Source organism: Mustela lutreola, chromosome 1 (genome assembly GCF_030435805.1).
Source record: "Mustela lutreola isolate mMusLut2 chromosome 1, mMusLut2.pri, whole genome shotgun sequence".
NCBI lineage: Eukaryota > Metazoa > Chordata > Mammalia > Carnivora > Mustelidae > Mustela > Mustela lutreola.
The window spans coordinates 90,249,512-90,264,384 of record NC_081290.1 but is presented as its reverse complement, the minus strand read 5'-3'; positions in this window follow the sequence as shown (position 1 = coordinate 90,264,384).

Genomic DNA, 14,873 nt, shown 5'->3' with positions numbered 1-14,873 from the left:
TATTAACTAAATAATTACTATGGTGCTAACACTACAGATATAAAAATGAATGTCATGTTTTCTACTCTGGGGAAACTCACATTTTATTTTATTTTATTTAAAGAATTTATTTATCTGACAGACAGAGATCACAAGGAGGCAGAGAGGCAGACAGAGAGAGAGGGGGAAGAAGGTTCCCCATTGAGCAGAGAGCCCAATGTAGGTTCAATCCCAGGACCCTGAGATCATGACCTGAGCTAAAGGCAGAGGCTTAACCCACTGAGCCACCCAGGTGCCCTGGGAACTCACATTTTAGATAGAGAAGACTAGAAGATGAACCAATAATTGCAGTACAATATAGGTAGATGAAAGTATAGAATGTGATGGAAGAACACCTTGGGGTATTCTTGGGAAGTCTATGGAAGACTTCATAGATGAAATGTCATTTGCATTCTTTTCTGTGCTTGGTACATATGATGCATACAGAATGAGAGAATAAGAGGAGATAAAGAATTTTTTTTTCCCTGATGAAGAAATCTTATTTATAAAGAAAAATCTTATGTCTGAGTAAGGTTGTTCATGACACTATTTTATAGATAGTATGCAAAAATTTGGTCATGATTTTTTTCCCCTGAATTCATCAGTCTAAATTATTTCTAAGTTCTTTTGTCTTTATTATTATTTTGAAACTAAGAATTGTTAAACACCCTTAGATTAATACTCATTAAATGAGTGTACTACAATGGAAAACAAAAGAGATTTAGTACTGTCTACTAACACTATATAGAATTTTCCACTTTGTTTCTTGGCTTTGGTTTCCATAAAATAATTAAGGTAGATTACATAATTTTGCTTTATTTCTCCCAACAAAAATACTCTTAAATGTTTAACTAAACATATGGTAAGACATTGCTTCACATATTAGGATGATAAAAATCATCTTACTATTTTTTTTTTTAAGTAGGCTCCACATCCAACATGGAGCCCAACATGCCCCATTCTTGAACTTAAAACCCTAAGATTAAGACCTAAGCTGAGACCAAGAGTCAGATGCTTGACTGAGCCACCCAGGTGCCCCATTATTCTTTTGTCTTGATTCTAAATTGAATATTCAGAGGAACAATGCTTTTGAGAGATGGAATGGAAATGTTTTGGTAAATAGTAGTAGGGGCAATGAAATATGATCCTTACAGTCCTTAAATAAAGAAAATGTTCAGTCTTACAAAGAAAGAGAGAGTTGAATATGGATTTTCTTAAAGAAAAACAACTTCATTACAGCAGAGCTATGTTCAAGTATAGACAAGAAACATAATATCAATCTACTATGTGGGAACTGTGGAGAGCTGTGCTCCATTCCCACTTTCTTCTTAGCAGTTATTCCAGATCCTAATTAAAAGTGGTTTTTATTATTATTTAAATGTTCCACAGGGAAAGGCTTGTCACCTTTTAAAAATACTTTTGCAGAACAAAGTACCTCAATGTCATGACATAAGAATACAGGCAGGAAAAGACAAATGGGCTTTGGCAGTGTTTTCCCACGTGGATAAATCCAGAAGGAGAAGCTAATAAATCAGGAAGGGTCATTGCCTTGAAAAGAAACATTGTCCATTCCTGAATATTTAGACTTAAAGAGATGGGATGCATTCTCAGGGTCATTCTACCTTTCATCATTTCTGCATCAGGAGGGGCAGGAAGAGCTGGAGGCTAAACTAGGGCAAGCACTAAAGCAAATTATGTTTAAATAATTTCAACTCAGAATAAAGTTTCTATTTTTATAATGATGTACAAATACAAAAGAGACTCAGCATTTTGAAACTGGGTAGATAGAAATGGTTAAAAATTTGGCCAATGGTCAATAAAACCTAAAGGAAATACAAATGTAAAGTGTGTTAGAAGCAGTAATTTGCTTCAAATTTTGAAATTTTCCATTTAAGAAAATGTCTTCAAGAGGTTTAGTCATAATTTTCTATAATAATGCTAAAAAGTAAAAATGATTCTAATATTTTATATAAACAAAAGCACTTTCCAGAGGTAGCTAATTTTACATCTTAAGTTATTGAGGAAATTGTAATGCTTATTCTCAAATTTAATTACAGCATTATTTTGGAACTTAAATAATAGTTAGTGTAAAATATTTAGTATGTTATTTATATTCTTTTGCATGCATTTTCTACTTTCTTAAAATTTTAACTGTTAATTTAAAAAATTATAAATATATCATCTAGATTCTCTTTTGTCAGCAGTTATTCTTCTAAGAAATATCTTATAATCACTAGTATTCCTATTTGTTTTTCTTCATCTTTGGATATTAGAAAAATAATTTTAAAGTGCCATTAGCTAAGGTCAACTATGTGTCTTGTATGGAGAGTAATAATAAAAATGTACTATATCTCACATATAAAGATGATGTTTAACCTGTTTTTCATTTTTCTTTCCTTTCTTTTGCTCAAAGGAAAGATAAAATTCAGTATTATAGTCTAACTCCATGTAAGAATTGTCTGCCTTGACTCTATTCATCTATTTTCATTCTAGAACAAATAGACATTTTAATTAGTCACTTTAAAGGGCATTCCTATCTTATGTTTTTTTATTCACTTACCATTCTTTTAGGACTTGCTCAAGTTGGTTCCTCCAGTTATTTACTGTAGGTACGAACAAGGTCATAGGTCCAGGCCACATCTGGGCCTGTGAAAGTGATGGCATGCAAACCTGGCCATCTGCTTTATAAATGCTTCATGTTAATCCCTATGGCAAGAAGGCTAAGGAGTAGGCATGGTGGAGCAAAATGCATCCTGCTCCTGGAAAAACTCAAGTATATTCTCTACAGTAAGAGACAAATCAAGCGGGTAAACAGTGGCTCAGAATGGAGTGATGGACCCTATGGGGATCATGTCCTGCCTTCTTCCCATTATGGGTTATAGCCCAGTAATCAAGCCATAAAGGACCTTGATGCTTGTAATAGAGAAACAAAAGCCAATTTCTAAAAATCCTTATTTTATTGTGAAATAATATATGTAAGGCACAAAAATATAAATATGTGAATAAGTAAATTATTATAATGTGATCTCCCATGCACCTACCTTCCTCTCCACCAAAGTCAAGAAATAGAACATTGTGAGCATGCCAGAAGCCATGGTGGAATGACTGGGGATAATGCCTTCTAACCTCTGCTCTAGAGGTAGTTGCTATCCTTATGTGAGAATTATTTCCTTGCTATTTTTCTTCATAGTTTTTTTTTTTTTTCCACATATGCTTGTTTGCCTAAATAATATGGTTTTGCTTTACCAGATGTTTAAGCTTTATATAAATAGAATCATAGTGTATGCATGTGTCATGTTTTCTGCCCAATATTATGTTTATGAGAGTTATACTTGTGTAGCTGTATTCTGTTTACTTCCCTTGTTATGTGAATGTGCTTCATTTTTCTACCCATTCTATTATGGATGGGGCTATTAAGGACAGCACTGCTGTGAACTTTCTTATAAATGTTTCCGAAATTTGTATTAGATTTCAAAGGAGTAGAGTTTTATTGTCATGGAATACGTTCATATAGCTAGTAAGAGACCCCTTCAAGTTTGCTACTGGGTTCGTTAGATTCCCTTACCCAAATCTATCCTAGTCTTAAAATTAATCAGACATGAGTAGATACAAAGACAAACTATAAATACTGCCCTGCAACTTATTTTATCTGATAATAGTTAAACATATTTCTTAATGATAAAAATTCATATATAACATATATCCATGATAAAAATTAATATATAACATATATCATGCAGGAATTCAGTAGATTTTATTTGCTGAATATATTGTGTATTTTATTTGCTGAATACATTGTATATTTAGGTTGCTCTAAAATTATTTATTATCATAAATAGTTAAATATAAATGCAGAAAATTCAAAAAGAATTTTTTTGACCAAATTCCTAGGTGTAAAATTGGTAGGTTAAAGATGAAAGAAGATTTTATTTTTATTTTTATTTTTATTTTAAGATTTTATTTATTTATATGCCAGAGAGAGAGAGTGCACAAGCAGGGGGAGTGGCAGGCAGAGGATGAAGCAGGCTCCCCACTGAGCAAAGAGCCCAATGCTGGACTCAATCCCAGGACTCTGGGATCATGACCTGAGCTGAAGGCATACCATATTTATTACTCTCAATTATTGTTATTCTGGAATTTATAGTAATATATATATAGTAAGTATTTGGATTATTTAATTTTTTTCCCAAGTGGTTAAATAGTTGTTCCAACACCAATAATAAAATAATCAATTATTTTCATCATTGAGATACTGTGGTCTCTGTGTCATCTACTAACTTTGTTTCTGGACTTTTTATTTCATCCATGGATTTATCTGTTTCTGGTTTAGGAATATATATTACCATTTGGACAGTTTTTTTAACTTTTTTTTCCCAACTTTTCTTCTCTTTGGGGTGCCTGGGTGGCTCAGTTGGTTAAGCATCTGCCTTTATTTTATTTTATTTTATTTTATTTTATTCTAAAGATTTTATTTGACAGAATTCACAAGTGGGCAGAGAGGCAGGCAGAGGTGGGGGGAAGCAGGCTCCCCGCTGAACAGAAAGCCTGATGCGGGGCTTGATCCCAGGACCCTGAGACCATGACCCAAGATGAAGGCAGAGGCTTAACCCACTGAGCCACCCAGGTGCCCAAGTAGCTGCTGTTAGCTCAGGTCATGATCTTAAGGTCCTGAAATGGAGCCCCACATTGGGAGCAGAGGGAGGGTCAGAGGGAGAAGCACAGCAGGGAGCCCCATGCAGGGAGTCTGCTTCTTCCTCTCCCTCTGCTGTTTGTTCCTCCTGATTGTGCTCTCCCACTCTCTATCTCTGTGTCAAAGAAATAAATAAAATCTTAAAAAACAGAACAAAAGAAAATAATTTCTTCTCTTTTTATTAGTCATCCTTTTAAAGTGAATTTTAGAGTCATATTGTCAAGCTCTGAAATACTATCTCATAGGATATTGACTAGTAACACATTAAATTTTCAGGTAGAATTTTTGAGAATTTACAGATTACAAACTCGAGTTTTCCCAACTGAGAATGTTGTTAGTATTTTTACTTATTCAGTTCTTATGTGTCTTGACACTGGATATTTTAAATATCAATTAGTTTGAGAAAACATGCTTAAGGGTTTATGTATATTGAGAATAAAAATGAAGGTAACTATGTACTGTCTTGTACTTTGACTTGGAGTAAACAAATTAAGTGAGGAGAACTCTCAAACAAAATATATTAAATATACTTTGTTTTTTCCACCTGTGTGTTTTTCAGCAAAATTCTATTAAAAAAACGTTTTTATAAAGAATCCCTAAAATATTGTGTGGCAAAACCGCAGAACAAAACATTAAGAAACACATTTGCTCTCCCAAAAAGTTGATGAGTAAGTGATTATTCTAATTGAAAATACCGTAATAAAGGAAGATAAGCAGATGTATGGGACTTGCTCTAATTTCCTAAAGATTAAAGATTAGAAACCACTAAAGAGACGACATCAGCCAATGCTTCATTATACCCAGCTGGTCTGCCTTCGTGTGTAACTTTGAACTAGAGTAATGAATGGTATACAAATATGCTCGAACACACCAGGAAACAGCAAGGCTCAGCAGAAACACACATATCAGAAAGATACCTGCTGAGATTTCAGATATTAGAATGATCAAGTCATATTGTAACTATGTTAATATATTTACAGATAGGAAAGCCAGAGAATAGGAAACATTCACCTGGAGTATTAAAAAAATAGAAATATTATGGATAAAAGATTTTAGCAACCCAAATTAAAGGGACACCAAGTGTAAAGTTTTGAGGGAAATACCCAGAGCCTTAGTTAGGGGCATGTTAACATTAGGATGTCTATTATACACTGAGGTGCAGATGTCAGCAGTCTGTAGCTCTGTGAATGTGGGGTTCTGGAGAGAAGTCCAATCTGGAGATAGACATTTTGGAGTTGGCATGGTGGTATGTTTCTTTCTATATTTGATTAGGTTTCAGTGCGCAATGGTAGAAAAGGCATAGCTTTGTTTCAACTTAGAATAATGATGTTTTCTGGACTAAAAGCTTATAAATAAAGGTGCAAATGTTAGGAGTGCAAGGAAGGAAGTGATTATTACCTGGTGATTTAGAAGAGTTGGCATCGTGTGTCCTCCAGCACACACATGTCTTCCTATGTAGTTTGAAGACATGATGCTTGGAGCTGCAGCTATCTTGAGACAAAAATAAAACCTGTTTTTCTTAACCACTGACATTTTCCCAAAATGTAAAAAAGAAGAACTAGCTTTACCTTCTAAAGGTAAAAATTAGTTCAAATCTCTCAGGTGTTGTTACAGCTGTTAAAATAACCGTAAGAGACTACAGTTAAGAATACAACAGTTAGGGCAGGACCAAGAGGCCTTCTGAGTCTTGATTAGAACCACTGTCTTGCTTGTCTAATATTCTATATAATCTTGGGCAAGTTGCTTAATTTTTATGAGTGTTAATTTCTTCATTTCTAAAATAAGCACATTGGGCTAGATAAAAGATCACTACATTTCTTATTAAATTGCTTCAGTTGGAATGTCCCAAGTACATAAAACAATACAATGTGTTCACATTTCCAACAATGACAGACCACTGCCAATTCAGAAACCATAAATAAGCTTTTGCAAAATTTTTGAAGGTAGAATTAGAAAGATGGTTGGTAATCATTCAAAAGACACCATCACCTCTAGAAACCAAAATGTATTTATTAAATGTAAGTTTTCCAAAATAAATCCCATTTTCTTTAAAAAAAATAAGCACTAGACTTTTAGACTGGAGAAAAACATGCAGACTACATATATCTGTTTCAACAACTTATTTGACATTTTTTAGGATAAGTTTTGCCCATAAAGGTTAAGAAGTACCAATGTTCCATAGATGGTAGTATGATTAAATCAATTATTTGCTGACTGAGTAACCAAGTCCCAGGAATTCTGGCAGTACATTTTGCCTTGATATTTCTTTATCATCTCTTGAACCAACCCAATAAGAAACAAATGTTTAATGGGTTCCACATATGTGACTTTATACTGGGTGCTTGGTGCCCAAGAATAACATATGTTAGTCCCTGCTACGAGGAGCACACAGTTCATAGTTTAACTTTTTGACCCAGTTCTTTCAGCCTATATATCACTTTGGTTCTTGGAGCCAGGATCTACTTATTCCACTAGGTCCCTTTGCATTCTTTTTCTATAGCCACACTCTATATCGCTATACTAAGAAACCAAATACTTATCCAATTAAGCAGCAGATAGATACAGTATTTGAAAATTAATTACTAAAATGAGCAAAGTGGGAATTCTGATTTTGGGTAAGAAGAAGTAGTAGATTCTACCTTGTATATCTCACTAGAGATATCTCTAAAACCTGGACAGAATTCATGGAATGGAATTCATTCGAAGTGTTTGAAAAATAAGTAGTGGGTGTGGACAGGGCAAGAAAACCAGAATTCAACATACAGCAAATTGGCAAAGGGTTTTCCATTTTTCTCTGGTATACCCGGGCCTGAATGTAAGGTAACTCAAACACCAGAAGAGGGCAGCAAGGTGCAGACAGAGTTCTAGGAGAAATCCTTATTCTGTTTGAGGAGTGGAATAAAGGTCTCCAAATATTCAGAGAAAGTTGGGGGAATCCCTCATGTTTTTCTTTCCTCATTTCTCTCATACTCTAATCTCCAGACAAACTTACAGTGGTTGTGGAATGGGCAGCACCACTATGTGGCAATAGGAGCCTGGAGGTGTTGAAATTTCGAAGGGAGGAAGATCTTCTTCTCTAATTGGAGGAGCTGTGATCCTAAGAAGGTTGAGTGAATCCCTGTTGCTTTTCTTCTTTCTGTCATACTGCCCACTGTTCCCAGATGTGCACACAGTCACAGAAAGAGTGCAGCAGAGTGAAGTAACTAAAACCTAGGTTTTCTGGTAAAGGACCAAAAAGGGAAGGGACTTGGAAAGGGGAGACCATAAAGTCATTATAAACTCTAGGGTTCACTCCCAAGCTCCAAATTTGTGGATGTGATTCTAAACATATAACAAAAGATACTGAGAACTAACAGATGGACCACCAGTGACCAGTCATGAACCAAACTAAGGGGCTCACATATGGGACAGATATAGACAACCCTGCAAAGTTTTGAAAATGAAACTGATATTGAACATAACTTTCATGTTATTAGAGTAACAGAAGAAGAGAAAGAATGTGGTGTTTAAAAAGTATTTGAAGAAATGATGGCTGAAAACCAGTGAAATTTGACTAAAGACATAAATCTACAGATTCTAGGAGTTCAACAATTCTTAAACATGATAAATGCAAGGAAACCTAGACACATCATAATCAAACTGCTAAAAGCCAAATATGAAAAAAAAAAAATCTTGATGGCACCCAGGAGAAACGACCCATTACTTTTATGGAATTATGACAAATGTTTTCCAGAAACTACAGAGCTCAGAAGGAAGTGGAGCAAAAAAAAATTTAAAGTGCTTCAGGAAGAGAACTGTTAAAAAAGGATTCTATATTCAGTAGAAATATCCTTAAAGAAAAGAAGTGAAATAGAAACATTTTTAGATGAAGGAAAACTAAGAGAAGTTGCTCTTAGCAAAAACTTTATAAAGTAATTGCTAAAATAAATTCTTCAGAAGAGAAAGATACCAGAAGGAAAGTTATACTATCTGAAGGGAGAACAACAGAAATGGTAAATATCTGTGTAAAAACTCCTGAGTTCTTTAAAACACATTATATAGTTAAAATAAGAAATTATAACAACTTGGATGAATCTCAAAGACATTATTCTGAGTGAAAGGTGGTCTCAAAAGCTTACATATTACACAATACCAGTTATGAGATATAATTAAAAAAAAAAAAAAAACCACGTCACCTCTTTTATGACATTTACTTTAACCTCCCATCTAAAGTAGCCAAACCTCCACGTCCATCACATCTGATTTTATCTTAATCATAACAACATAACCATTATCACAACATAAATTATTTGTTTAGTATTTGTTTTCTTGTTTAGTATCCATATATCCCCCTACCCCATCTGTTTGTTAGTGAATTTTTGGTTTTATTTAACAACGATGCCCACTACAAAACAGACATTCAGGGTGCCTGGGTGGCTCAGTCAGTTGGGCATTGTACTCTTGATTTTGGGTCAGGTCATGATCTCGGGATCACGAGATTGAGTCCCATGTCAGGCTCTGTGCTCAGTGGAGAGTCTGCTTGAGATTGTCTCCCCTTCTGCCCCTCCTTCCACTCACACTCTCTTTCTCTCCCTCAAATAAATACATAAATCTAAAAAAAAAAAAAAAAAAAAAAAAGCCAGACACTCATTTGCTAAATACATTTATGTTTTAATGGCTGAATTAACTGATATTTTAGTAAGGCTGATGCTGACACTTCTGTGTCAAGTGGATTGGATTGTGATGTCTCAGCAGCTAGAATCTTATGAATGCTTGCTAGTATTCCAGATGTTTTTCTAACATATTCCATGTATTCCTTCATATTATCATAACAACTACATGAGGGAAACATTATACTTAGCTTCTAAATGAGGAAAAGAATCATGAGAAGAAAATAATTTGCCCAATGTCACATACACACATATTAAGTGGTGGACCTGTGAAGTAAAAGGAAATCTGACTTAAGTACATTTACCATGATGATATCTTCCCTGCTTCTGCCTAAAGGCAAGGTGAAACTGAAATGCTCCATCAAAATGCGACGCATTCTGTGATGAGGGCTAAAACTTAGAAAGAAAAGGAACACATATGAGGTGCAGATCAAAGTGTTGATGACAGACTGGATGTGGAGCATAGGAAATAGAGGTTAAAGGGTATCTCTGATGTGGAGAGCAATGATAGCACTCTTTATTTACTATTTCTGTAAATCATAAACAGAAGAGTGAAAACAGTGTTTTAACGTGGGATACCCTCAAAAAAGACTAGTAGGCAATTTGAAGGGAATAAAATTTTAGATTTGGGAATCATTAATACACCATATGTTGTTGCTTGATTGAAATGTCTCTATGCTTCACATTTTCACAATTTTGTATTTGGGGTACATTTTAATATTGGAGTAATGTATATATTTTTGCTGATGTCTTACCTCACAATGGGAGACCTTTGGAAATACATATTATGAGAGGAAGAGAGTGTAGAGAAAGAAAAAAAAAAGTTTAAGGATCGAATCTTTAAATCTAGGGTGTAAAAAAAGACTTGAGAATCACAGGAAGCATGGAGGAGAAGAAGATCCCAGCCTTCTGTGCCATCTGAGTGTGTTAACTGATTTCCCTCTGGCCAACTGCCCTCACCACATGTAAACTAGCTCAGGTTGGTTTTTTCTTTTTCATCAGTAAAAGTTTAAATTTTGATGCAAAAGTTCGTGAAATAGCTACAATGTTCTTCTCCTCCATTCCTTGACATCCAGAAACATTCCCTGCTTTGTCTCACATATAACAGCATAACATAGGAGGAAATGGGGTGTCGTTGTCCAAAGAGCACATTACTCCCAAGTCAACCCCCAGTACACCCAGTTTTCCTGGAAATCAGTAAGATTTCTACATTGATGAGTTTTGTCTTTCTATGTCTGATTAATCTTTTGCTGGGCATTAAACATTTTAGTAGAGCTAAATTTATGTCTTCATGACTATTGCTGGACTATCTTTCTCTCTTAAATGAAAACCCTAGATTCATTTAGGTCCTTTCCTGTAACTTTCGGGCCTCTTTGCAAAATAATAGTAAAATTTCTCATGGCCACAGAGCAAAGAAAAAAAAAACTATGAGCTTTAAAAGTTTGGGGATTCTTTGAACTATGTGAAACAGGTATTTTTGTACAAAACTGAGAGTAAAAAGATTCCAAAAGGAAGATCAGATTAAGGGTGAGAGAACGGTATGATAAAGTTTAATTTTTTCTTGAGAAGTCCAGGGGGATATCAATATTTAAGGGAAAATACTAAATGTATTAGGAGAAAAGAAGTTAACTTGAAAATTCTCCCATATTTAAAGGATTTCTAGACGTCTAATTGAATGTTTGCAAGAATGGCTAAAAACAGTTTCAAACTACTGAAAATTATTTTTTAAAGTTTCCATAACATCTACTTTCTGGCTAATGGGATAATTAAAATGTCAACCCAAAATGGGTACAGTTCAATTATAGTCATACACTACACAATTAAAAATGCCTTAGAGCAAAATAAACTTGTTTGTTATTATTATGGGGGAATTTTTTTATTAAGTTAAGAGAAGTATTGTCAGATTTGATTGAGGTGATGCAGTAATGTCACCTTAATTCCCATAAATCAAATATGGAGCCTGAAAAGTGAACTTTTAATGACATTTAACAATTTTCAGCCTGAAGGAAAAGAGATAAAGGCATATTCTATTGCTTTAACAATCTTAGAGTGGTAATTACCCTCCCAATAGGTGAGTGACTAGGAACATTTGGCAGACCACAGGAGTTTAATGCTTATAAAATGGCCTTTTCTTCAGTTTAATAGCAGGTGTGTAGTGTTGGTTACCTCATTTCACTCTCATTAAGCAGAAAGTACAGTGATGTTAGATTATTCAAAACTAGTCTCCAGATTTTTCTGTCCTCTGCCTTGTTAGATTTATAGATAATATCCATTAAATTTTTAATTAGCATTTATACGTAACACAAAAGAAATATTAAGTAAAAACATATATATCTTGATTCAAACTGGAGTTTCTGATATGATATGTCAAATCTAACCTTTATTTCCATCATATATTTTTTTAAGATTTTTATTTACTTATTTAACAGACAGAGATCACAAGTAGGCAGAGAGGGAGGCAGAGAGAGAGGGGGGGAAGCAGGCTCCCGGCCGAGAAGAGAGCCCAATGCAGGGCGCGATCCCAGGACCCTGAGATCATGACCCAAGACAAAGGCAGAGGCTTAACCCACTGAGCCACCCAGGTGCTCCCCATCATATTTTTAATGCACATGTGAAACTTGGAAAAGAATTGCGTGGTAAATTCTTTCACAAAACAAATAAGGACCTGCCTGGTAAATATAAGTTGCTTTAAGAAATTTACCTAGTTGCTTAGGAAAAAAACTAGGAGCCGTCATTCATTTTTCATACCTCACATTCAATCCATTATCAAATATCATTCACTCTGTTTTAAAAATTTAACCCTTGGGATGCTTGGGTGGCTCAGTCAGTTAAGCATCTGTCTTTGGCTCAGGTCATGATCCCAGGGTCCTGGGATGGAGTCCTGAGTATGTCTCCTTGCTCAGCAGGGAATCTGCATCTCCCTCTTCCTCTGAATCTCCCCTCCTTGCTCATGCTCTCTTTCTCTCTCTTAAAATTAAATAAATAAAATCTTAAAAATAAATAATATTAAATAAATAAAAATTTAACCCTCAACTGATCTCTACTGACCACTTTCTCTGTTGATCTAAGCCAACATTTTATCTAGCTCAGGACCCCTCAGGAGCCTCCTACCTCCATTTTTGCTCCTACATTCTATTTTGCACTCAGCAGTCATAACCATCCTGTAAAATTGAAGCACATAAGGTCATTCTGCTATTTACAAATCTGCCAAGCTTCTCACCACACATAGAATAAAATTCAGCATCCTCCCTGTGGCCTAGAAGCCTTCTGCCCTCAGGCTTTTGGCTTTTTCTCAGACTCAGTCCAACTCTTTCCAGACTAAGGGTCTTCTGCCCAGATCATTTTCCCTCAGGCCTTTCCTTGTGTGCCACTTTATTTCTGTCTGGGACTTCTTTGTTTCCTGGAACAAACCAGGCAGTCTCCCAGCGTTAGTCATGTATACTGGCTCTTCCTGTGTTAAAAGCTCTCTTTCTCAAGGTGTTTCCATGCTTTACAGCATTTCCCTTGAGGGCTACCTGGTCATCCTATCTAATATTGCCAATTCTCCCCATTCCCAGCCCTCCAGATTTCTGCGCCACCTTCTGTTTTTCTACAGCACACATCACCTTTAAAAATACCACCTAATTTAATTATTCCCCATCTCTATTCATTATTTGTCTTACCCTGCAAATGTGAGCTCTCTGAGGCAAGGATTTTTCTATGGCTTTTTTTTTTTTTTTTTTTTTTTGGGCTGTTCATTTTTGTATCCTACATGCCTAGAACAATGCCTGGCATACAGTAGTCCTGAAATAAATATTTGTTGAATGGATGAATGAGTGATTTAGACTCAGCAGTGTGGCAGTGTGTCAGAGCATAACGCAGATTTAAAGAAGAAATTTAAATTAAGATTAATGAGAATCACGGCAATAGTTTCACAACAGCTTAAAAATTTATCTTCAGGACATAGTAAAATACAGTACTACCTATTACTGAATCCAATTGTTGATCCAAAAGAATTTTTGAAAGACAAAATATGAGATTGAAGAGATTATTTGAGTAATTCAAGCAAAACACTGATGTTATTTCTATCATTCCATGTTAGTAGGTAACTGCCTACTTTCAAATTAACATCAGCATAATCAACATACTTTTGGTAATTCAATCTTTTTGTAGTTAATTATAGCAACTTTTTTACATTTTTCTCTATTTTTCCTTAGTAAATGAGTATATCCAAAAGATATTTTATGTATCTTTTTAACTCTTTGATTTTTAACTCTTTGATATTTAATTTTAACTCTTTGATATTTGTTTTCATATAGTTTAGGTCTATTTTCCTCAAAAATTGGAAATCTTTTCATTTGTTTATTTGTCCCCTTTCCTTCTTCCTTAAAAACTTTTAAGATGTGGGTTATTTCAGTAGCTGAGTCAGTTAAGCATCTACCTTTGGCTCAGGTCATGATCTCAGGGTCCCGGGATTCAGCCCCACTGTGTGTGTGTGTGTGTGTGTGTGTGTGTGTGTGTGTTTGTGTGTGCGCTGTGTGTGTGTGACGGGGGTGTCCCTGCTGGATGGGGAGTCTGCTTCTTCTTCTCCCTTTCCCCTCCCTCTGCTCGTGCTCTCTTTTTCTCTCTCTCAATAAATAAATAAAATCTAAAAAAAAAGTTTTTAAGATGTAGCTGGTTTAAAATATTGATGTTTCTCATATATATGCTAATAGTAATTATTAAAATAATAATTAAATTATTAAATAATTAAAATTAAAATAATAACTATTAAAATGAATTAATAAAAGAAAAGTGATACATAATTTGAAATAATTATATAAAAACTTTCAAGATTTTTTAAGCAAATTATTTAACAGTATTACCCATATTTGTACTGGGAATTATTCTGCTTCTTTATAAATAATTTTATGCAATGCCTCTAGTTATCTATTGCACAGTAGACTTCCATTTGATTAATCTGGTTTCAATAGATAGAGCCTATTAGTCAATAATCATCTTTGATATCTATGTCTATCCAGCGGGTTATATGGAAAAAAAAAAAAAGAAAAGAAAAAGAAAATGTCCCAAAATGTTGCAGAAGTCTAGAAAGTATTATATAGTTCTTAGAAAAGACCAGTGAGAGAGAGAGAGAGTTACTTTTCTACCAGGATAAATAAACTTCATTTTTTAAAAAATTACATTTCCAAGTTTTAGCTGGGTGCATCCAGATTTGGCTCTATGATTAATTTATACCTGAAGGGATGTGAGTCAAAATAATATGTGGCTATTTTCGGTCTTGTCCGTAAAAGGAATAGATTTGCTAAACTTGCTTTTCACTCCTTCTCTACTGCATTATGAATATGTTGGAAGATCTTGAGAAACCACAATGGGTATAGAGGTCCTAGCAGTCCTGAACTGCAAGCCTCCAGACTGTTTTCTGTCATATGTTGAATATTTTATTTCAGGATCATTTTTTTAAAAAAGATTTTATTTATTTATTTGAGGGAGGGAGAGAGAGAACATGAATGAGAGTGAGAGGCAGAAGGAGAAGGAGA